The sequence below is a fragment of the Euprymna scolopes genome, chromosome 6 (genome assembly GCF_053919585.1).
Source record: "Euprymna scolopes isolate OS-2025 chromosome 6, ASM5391958v1, whole genome shotgun sequence".
NCBI lineage: Eukaryota > Metazoa > Mollusca > Cephalopoda > Sepiida > Sepiolidae > Euprymna > Euprymna scolopes.
The window spans coordinates 163,211,056-163,220,332 of record NC_136487.1 but is presented as its reverse complement, the minus strand read 5'-3'; the positions used below and the strand labels follow the sequence as shown (position 1 = coordinate 163,220,332).

Below are 9,277 nucleotides of genomic sequence, written 5' to 3'. Positions count from 1 at the left end.
AACATCGATCGTTAATAATTTTTTAAGCGTATTATTTTTTGTTTTACTTCACTTTTTTTATGATTCAGCGTGTAGCGTTTATTAAATTACGTATTTCGTTTCCTGTCTAGACATCTCTCTCTATCTGTCTCTTTCTTTCGCTCTCTCTCTCTGTCTATCTCTCTTTCTCTCTCTCTCAGTTTGCGTTTGTGTATGTGTGTCTCTCTCTCTCTCTCACTTCGTCTTCCTTACTCTAAAGAGTGTTACTAAAAAAGAAAATAGCTGTTTATTTTTTGTAAAAACTTCGATTGTTAATATTTTTGTAAGCGTTTTTTTTTACTTCACATTTTTGGCTTGTTACTTTTCGTTTAACATTCTTATCTAACTATTTTTAACGTGCTAATAACTTTGGTAACGTTGTCATAGTGTAGAAGGTCATAGTTTAGCTTGTGTGAGGGTTAAAAAATTTTTTACCGATAACAGCTGGGGGGATCCGGCGTTGCCCGGGTGTTTGTAGGTATGTGTATGGGGGATAAGTAATAACCCTGAAACGATGTTAAAAAAATCGGAAAAACCAAAATTAAAAAAAAAAATTTTAAACAGTGAAAAAAACAGCTGTATGTATAGGGGGGGAGTTAACTAAAGAATAAGCGAAGTAAAATAAAATAAAGAAACGCTGCCCGCGTGTCTAAAGATGTAAAAGAAAAAAATTGTTTTGGTCGTGAGGCTGGATTGAACACGGGAGTCTTGACGCAGAGATTAAACAAACTCCAACCACTTAACAATCTAGGCCAAGAGTAAGAGTAATAGATTATAGTGTTAAAATAAGGCTTATAAAGCGAGCGAAAGAGGTCTGATTGACAGATAGCCACTAAATAAGGTCATTGCGGGAGCGTTACGAGATGACGTAGCAGTATTTAATTTTTTTTGTTTTACTTCACATTTTTTATAATTCAGCGTGTATTCCTGTCTAGACACCTATCTCTATCTGTCTCTCTCTTTCTCTCTCTCTGTTTGCGTTTGTGTATGTCTCTCTCTGTCTCTCTCTCTCTCTCTCTCTCTCACTTCGTCTTCCTTACTCCAAAGAGCGTTACTAAAAAAGAAAATGGCGTCTGGCTGGGGTTTTTTTTGTAAAGATTTCAATCGTTAATATTTCTTGTAAGCGTATTTTTTTTACTTCAAATTTTTGGCTTGTTATTTTTCGTTTAACTGTCGTATCTAACTATTTTTAACGTGCTAATAACTTTGGTAACGTAGTCATAGCGTAAAAGTTCATACTTTAGCTTGTGTGAGGGTTAATTTTTTTACCGATAACAACAATGTTTTTTAAATTCAGACTGCCATTACAGCTTGCTGACGTCAAGATCATGTGACATGACTCAGCGGGTTTTAAATACAAGTTGAACCAAAATAAACGGCCCCGTGTATACTTTATGTAGAAGAGTTGGCGCCCGTATTTTGGGGGGCAGTTATAAATCGATTTAAAAATATTTAATGTTTAACATTAAAATGTCACTTTTTTGGGGCCCCCTGCAGAAAATCAGTATATGTAATCAGTTTTTTAAAACAGTCTACCATATAGGAGCCTATTCGTGACCACACACACACACACACACACACACACACACACACACACATTCAGCTTTATATTATATATATATATATATATATATATATATATATATATATATATATATATGAATTAAATAAGATACGTGTTGAATTGAATACTTTGAAGTCAAATAACTGCAACGCGATTTTTTTATAACGTGTGTCTATTTTTTAAAGAGAGAGATATTTTTCGGAGATATACTCCTTTGTCAATCTATATATATATTTTTCTCTCTCTAATTCTTCGCCATGGTGTCGAGTGGAAGAAAGTGAATTAAGTCCACGTGATGTTAGCTGCGGGTTTATATTTAGTCGGATAGTGACGCGTGGTCGCGCGTGGTTTGAAAATCTTGGTAGTTTATCCATTAGAAGCGTTGACTGAAATTTGAAAATTAAATAAGATACGTGTTGAATTGAACACTTTAAAGCCAAATAACTGCAACGCGATTCTTTTAATAAAATTAACGAGTGCTTATTTCGAAAAGAGAGATATATATGTTGGCTTAAACACTCGTTTATTTTATTTTTAAAAAATTCGCGTTGCAGTTATTTGGCTTTAAAGTGTTCAATTCAACACGTATCTTATTTAATTTTCAAATTTCACTCAACGTTTCTAAGTGATAAACTATCCAGATATTTATATATATATATATATATATATATATATATATATATATATATATATATATATCCATCTTTTTAGAATAGATATCACTTTCATTTCTACTGATACAAAATCGCACCTTACGTTATATTTTTAAATATATGAATTTTTCTAGCCTCTGAATTAAATTGCTAAGCCGGATAATTGCCAGTCTGTATGTGAAACACCCACCATTTGCATAAAACGCAACTTATATTTTGGTGCGAGAATAAAAAATCACGACGCAATTTGACGCTCATTCCTGCTATATGCGAACTTCATCAAGATGATATCGCAGACACTCACTCTGTTACTCTGCGTGCTAGAATTAGCATTGCGCAAATTAGCTTAGAATTTTAGATCTGCACATGTGTTAGTGCTGTTATATAACGTACCGCGTTTCGTTAATTTTTTATTCAAAACTATCGGAGTTAGAACAAAAAAATCGATTTTCATATAAATCTGGCCAGCAGTGTATCTTCGCGGAACCAGCATGCCGTACTGAATTCAAGAGTTATGTATTTTGATATAAATAATAAAGGAGACGATATGTTAAATCTCGACTGATGATATATGAGACTATCATGATATATGATGAGGATAAAAGGTTTAATGGAAATGAACGGAAAAAATACTTATTTCTGTAATTCCGTATAAGAATTAGACAAGGAAACTGATTTAAACATTTATTCAAACGAGAAAAAAGTCAAAGAATCGGCAAAATAATCACGAAATAAATAATTCATGATGTCCTTACATAAATATTCGAATGTCAGAAAAGTGATCTTCTCAGTAAAGCATCCCGTAAATAAATCAGCTTTCAAAGATGGACGCAGATCTTTTCGGTTCTGTCTACGCGTGTAACAAAGGAAATGTCTTTAAACAAGTGAGTCAATAATTAATCCTGATATATTCTATCGGAGGTGGGGGATAATACGTTTTAACAAGTAACCGAAACAGCAACAAATAAAAGTAAACCTTTTTTTTTTTACTTGTTCGTTAAATCAGAATTTAAAAATTAATTATATAAGCTTTCTATAAGGCCGCTCGGCGTTTCATGATCGACACAGACGTATAAATATGTTATTTTAATTTACACGCAAACTGAGACATGTGGATGTGAGTGAGTAAAAAATAAAATACTTGAGCTGAGATCGAAACCAAAACCTAAAAGCTGTGAGTCAAGTACGATAATTATTAGTTCAACTTGAGACGATCTTTAAAAAATCTTCAAACCTATTCTTAACATAAGGAATCTGCAACGTGAACGATTTACGCATACGCAGTCTGAAACAGTTGACTAATGTTGTATTATGGTGTGGCTCCCAGGTTGGGAAATCGTAATAGTGCGTAATTCTACCCCCCATCAATGTTTCAATTTTCGCACTTTAGCAGATCGTTTTACCGGATCAAATCTGATTAAACATTTTTCTACTTGTCTGAATACCCTATATACTCAATTTTAAGTATGTAAATAAAAACTTCATAGGTTGAGAATTCTCATCTTATATATATATATATATATATATATATATATATATATATATATATATATATATATATATATATATTTGCTTTTTATTATGTTTGGTTCGAACAATATTTTTTCTGTGCGGATATATATATATATATAATTTTAAGTATGTAAATAAAAACTTCATAGGTTGAGAATTCTCATCTTATATATATATATATATATATATATATATATATATATATATATATATATATATATATTTGCTTTTTATTATGTTTGGCTCGAACAATATTTTTTCTGTGCGGATATATATATATATATAATTTTAAGTATGTAAATAAAAACTTCATAGGTTGAGAATTCTCATTTTATATATATATATATATATATATATATATATATATATATATATATATATATATATATATATATATATTTGCTTTTTATTATGTTTGGTTCGAACAATATTTTTTCTGTGCGGATATATATATATATATATATATATATATATATATATATATATAAATTATATGCATATAATATGTTTAATAAATATTAACAATTATTTTTCTACCTACAGATCCTAGTGTTCCAAGCCTACACAATCAGAAGTGTAGGAAGATTGTTTGGAGATTCGAATAAAATCACAAAGTCACCCTTGACTTCATAGGCTGGCATTCTACTTCAAGACAATTGGTAATTAACACAAACAAAGCGAAAGAATCTATTAACTATAAGTTAGCGGACATGCATAAGCAGTAAGCAGCCAGAAAGTTTTCAATGACTGGAAGATAGAATGTTGTTCCATTATAAAATTATACTTCAGTTGTAAAAAGGAAACATACGTATATATGACAAAACATCTATATTCCAAATTTTAATACGTTGTCCATTTTACCGCTTATTTTTTTTTCAGCATATTAAAATGTTTATTTCTTGACAGTACCTGTTTCGTAACGCAGAACCATTCATGTAATTATTATGTCAATTTTTTGTATTTGTTCCGCCCCTACTCATCTTAAAATTGGAATTCATCAAGTTAAAACGAAAATAAATGCACAGGGGCATGATTACAAATCCGAAAATCGGAGAAGTTGCAATTGTTTTCTTTTAGTTACGCAATTTTTGAATTTGAATATAGAGTCACCAACACCATATCTACGTATTAATATAGTGCGGCCATATTTTTATAATTAACATGAAAATATCTTATCTGATATTTTATTAATCTATTGTTTGGAAAAAAATTATATTTACTTTGTAGATATTATTGGCTGTAGTAAAATCCAGAATGTATGTGGTCCTGGATATGACCTTAAACTATATCCAGTGGTGAGGCCCCAGCTTGCGGGCTTTGGGGAGTGTGGAGCCACCCTTTAATTGCCATTGCTCCCAGGTCCACTCTGACCCGGAGTGGTAGTACCTGTTAGGGTTCCAACTATGGGTTGAATAGAAACCGACGTGAAAACAACAAATATATTCTAATTAAAAATGTTTTCTTCAAAATCTTTGGATTCGGCATTAAATAACCTGAAAAGGGTTGATATGCTGTAAAACAAAAACAACCAAACCAAACCAGAATGTATGCATTTAGATTTATTTTATACAAAACTAATATGTAATGTTAGTTGTTTAGTAAGACTAAAGCTTTACTAATATGAACAGACATCTCCCTACATAGTTCCCCTGTAGACTTGGTCTGAAATAGTAGGCGCTTACGTCCAGGTAGCATTGTGTTTTGTTTGGGGTGAAATGACTGTTGCTTTACAAAGGAAGACAAAACAAAACCTTATTACATGAATAAATATTTTTATTGCGTATATTTCTCCGTTTAAATAAACTTCTATTATTGTCATTTTGTTAGGATTAATTATGCATTTATTTTTATTAATATGAGAGATTTATTTTATTTTATTTTTTTCTAAACATTTGTTTATTTTCTCCATTCAAGATAAGCTACTTCATATCAGAAGTATACTGAATTGTATCCCTTAAATATTAAACTTATATTCTTTAGATTTTGTGAGTTTTAAATCAACCAAATAGATGTTATTATTTTCTAATTTAGTAGTTTTACTTTATTTATTTATTTTATTTTTTTAGCATTTATTGGTCATATTATTCATTTGTACCTTTATTTTTTAAAACAATTCAATGTAAACGAATCCATATTTTTATACAATTTCTGTACGTTTTTAGTATAACCTTGAATATTTAATGATTACCAGATATATCTATTAGATTTATTACAAATAAATTATATTTTCCTAATATAATCGAGTGAATCCGAATATACCCCATTTTTGCCTGTATATGTATTGTAACATCTTAAATTTATGTGGAATAAATTTATTTATTAAAATTTGTTTGATGAATGTATACTGTTATAATTGGATTTCATGCTATTTTTGTTGTATTAGGATTATTTGGTTTTGGCTCTGTTTACATATATTTCAACTTCCTCTATAATATTTATATTTATTTGTTTTATTTTGCCTTATTTTTATTTTTTTTATATTTTACCATTGTTATTTTAAAAAGGAAATCTTAAGTCTAATCGAGTGTGATCTATTAGATATTTATATCCGTATACTTAATGTGTTTATGAGTTAACTATGTACAACTATTGAATGTGGTTTCATTATAGATTGCACTCTAATTTTAAAAAGAAATACAAGCCACATATTTAAAGGTAATGCTATTTCTTGTATTCCACTCTAAAAAAATAATAATGGAATGCAGGTTGTATGTTATGATCTTATGCATACATAGTTTACAAAATTCATCTTTTTGTTGCAAGAAAGAAAGAACACGTGCCATGTACGTGTGGCAGAAGCAGCGATGCGTCCTTATATTAGTGCCCAAACTGCAATAAGAATGGTGGTGACTATGTAGAAAAATAAATGCTGGAGCACAGAAGGTCGTTCATTATAATGGTACTACTCCTGTCTTCTTGTTTTAAGTTTTTCGAATTAAAATCATAGAATGCTTTGCTTTTTGAATGAAACTAAACGCCCTCTGGACGCCCATGCACAGTTATTATTACTCGCTGGCAAAAGTGCATCGAGAATATTGGTGCTTATATAAAAAAAATTTAGTTCTAGAGCACAAAAATAAACGCTTGAGTAAAAAAAGAGGATTCACTTTTGGAACAAACTTTGTAACCACACACACACACACATACACACCCGCGCATATATATATATATATATATATATATATATATATATATATATATATATATATATACATATATATATATATGGTAAGACTGGTAATTAGTAAAAACTTGAAGAGAGTGCCCAATACTATTGCAGAGCAAATATGTTTTTTATTTTTTATTACCGTTTTATCTGTTTGGCTACATATGTTTCCGATGTTGGACCATGTTTACGATCCGACAGCTTCATCAGGTCTCGCAGAAGCTGTTGGTAGTCATTGGAAAAAAGGTGTTTTTAAGAAAAAAAAGCAAGAAAAGGGGAGGGGGAGAGGATGGTGTTGACAATATTTCAGTTTTGAAGGTTAACTATACATTCGATTGTATTATTAATACAATCGAATATATATTTAACCTTCAAAACTTAATTATTGTCAACACCCACCTCTCACCCTCCCCTTTTTTTCTTATTTTTCTTAAAAACACCTTTTTTTCCAAAACATGGTCCAACATCGGAAACATATGTAGCCAAACAGATAAAACGGTAATAAAATTTATGAATATATATATATATGTGTGTTTGTGTATATATATATATATATATATATATATATATGCAAAAGGACAAAATATTCTAGTAAAAAAATTAAATAAATGTATATCTTAAAATATTGCAGTATTAATTTTTATTAAAATCAATTTAACATTATATAATCCATTCTTAATGCTGCAATATCATAAGTTATAAATGTATTGTATTTTTACTAGAATATCTTGTCCTTTTATTTTCCTGTTTTAACGACTAGTCCTTTACTTTTCCATGTTTAAGCTTAACCATATACCTTTTCATGCTCGCATTTCCTATTGTGATATATATATATATATATATATATATATATATATATATATATATATATATATATATATACAGGGTGTTCAAAAAGTCTTGGGCACATTTCAAGTCCTCATATCTGCTTAATGTGCCATTATATATTCCAAATAATACGAATGTTTCTATAATATATTCCAAATAATACGTATATTTCTATAATATATTCCAAATAATACGTATAGTTTCTATTGTGTCCAAGACTTTTGGAACACCCTATATATATATATATATATATATATATATATATATATATATATATATATATATATATATATTGATTTTTTCCATTCAATTCTATCAAGTATATATTTCATATGCTTGCGTGTATGTTGGTCTGTGCACACAATTGCACCTATGTCCAGGTTTTCGTGTGCCCGCATATCGTGTTCACGTAAACTACCCAGTCCTTTGGAAACTAACCAAATTTTCAAGCGAAATAAAAGTGGCCACTTAAAAACTTGCCTTCGGCAAATTAACGCACATTTTCAAACGTTTTCGCTGCTTCATGTTGAAAACGGAAAGCGAACAAATTGTATGCGAATGTTGTAAGATAAAGAAAGCAAATAGATAATAACAGGAACTGAAGGAAAATGCTATCGGCAATAATTCCACGGCAATACGCGAAATATACTTAAAGTAAAAAGAAAACGGACAAATGGAAGAATGTGAATTATTTGAATTGAAATACGCACTATTTGGCTTATTCGGAATCCCCTTTTCCTATTTTATGTGATTCTCACAGCGTTTCTGCCGATGTAACGCTCGTCAATTCCATGCCATATGGTACATTAGTGAACATGGTATAATTGATAAAGTAATAAATAAACATATACGGCATAATCACGTTGACACACCGGTTCCCGTTGGATCACCGAAGTTAAGCAACGTTGAACCTGGTCAGTACTGAATGGGTGACCATTTTGGACTTCCAGGTGATGTATGTGCTGTCCGCTTATCTCGGCATTGTTTCCAGTCGTCCTTGACTTCTTCTTGCCACTATACCCAAACAGTGCCTATTCAGGAGAGGTGTGGTTAGGAATTTCCTCTATAAGTGGTATCCTATGTTTTTCGAGACTGAACGGAGGCATCGTCAAATAAACATCCAGTTCGAACTGACACTCTTCTTGATGTTGAAAGTCCAATTCTAATTGCGGTTGATACTAATAAACCAATTGTGTATATCTTAAGACATCTACACGACCATGGATTTCTAAGTTCGAAAGAAAGATTTTCGGGGATCAACAAAAAACAACATGATCTGTGTCGAACTGTGTGAGAATAACACTCTAAGTGAGTACAGAATTCTGAATAATCTACAAAGTAATAAATTTTTAACTTCATCTCAAGAATTTACAAAGTAAAATATAAATATACTGAATAAAGACTAAAAGAAAGGAAATGAATAAACGGAAAAAGAAAATATTACTGGAATTGCAATAGTGTTGGGGCGAAAGAAGTTGATAGATAAATACGTTACACAAAGAATTGAAAAACATAAACTTCTATAATATAAATCTC

General features: G+C 30.3%; 1 pseudogene; it reads left to right on the top strand.

Moving 5' to 3' along the window:
• Positions 1-8,586: 8,586 nt before the first annotated feature.
• Positions 8,587-8,703, top strand: LOC145278413 (5S ribosomal RNA; annotated as a pseudogene).
• The last annotated feature ends 574 nt before the right edge of the window (positions 8,704-9,277 follow it).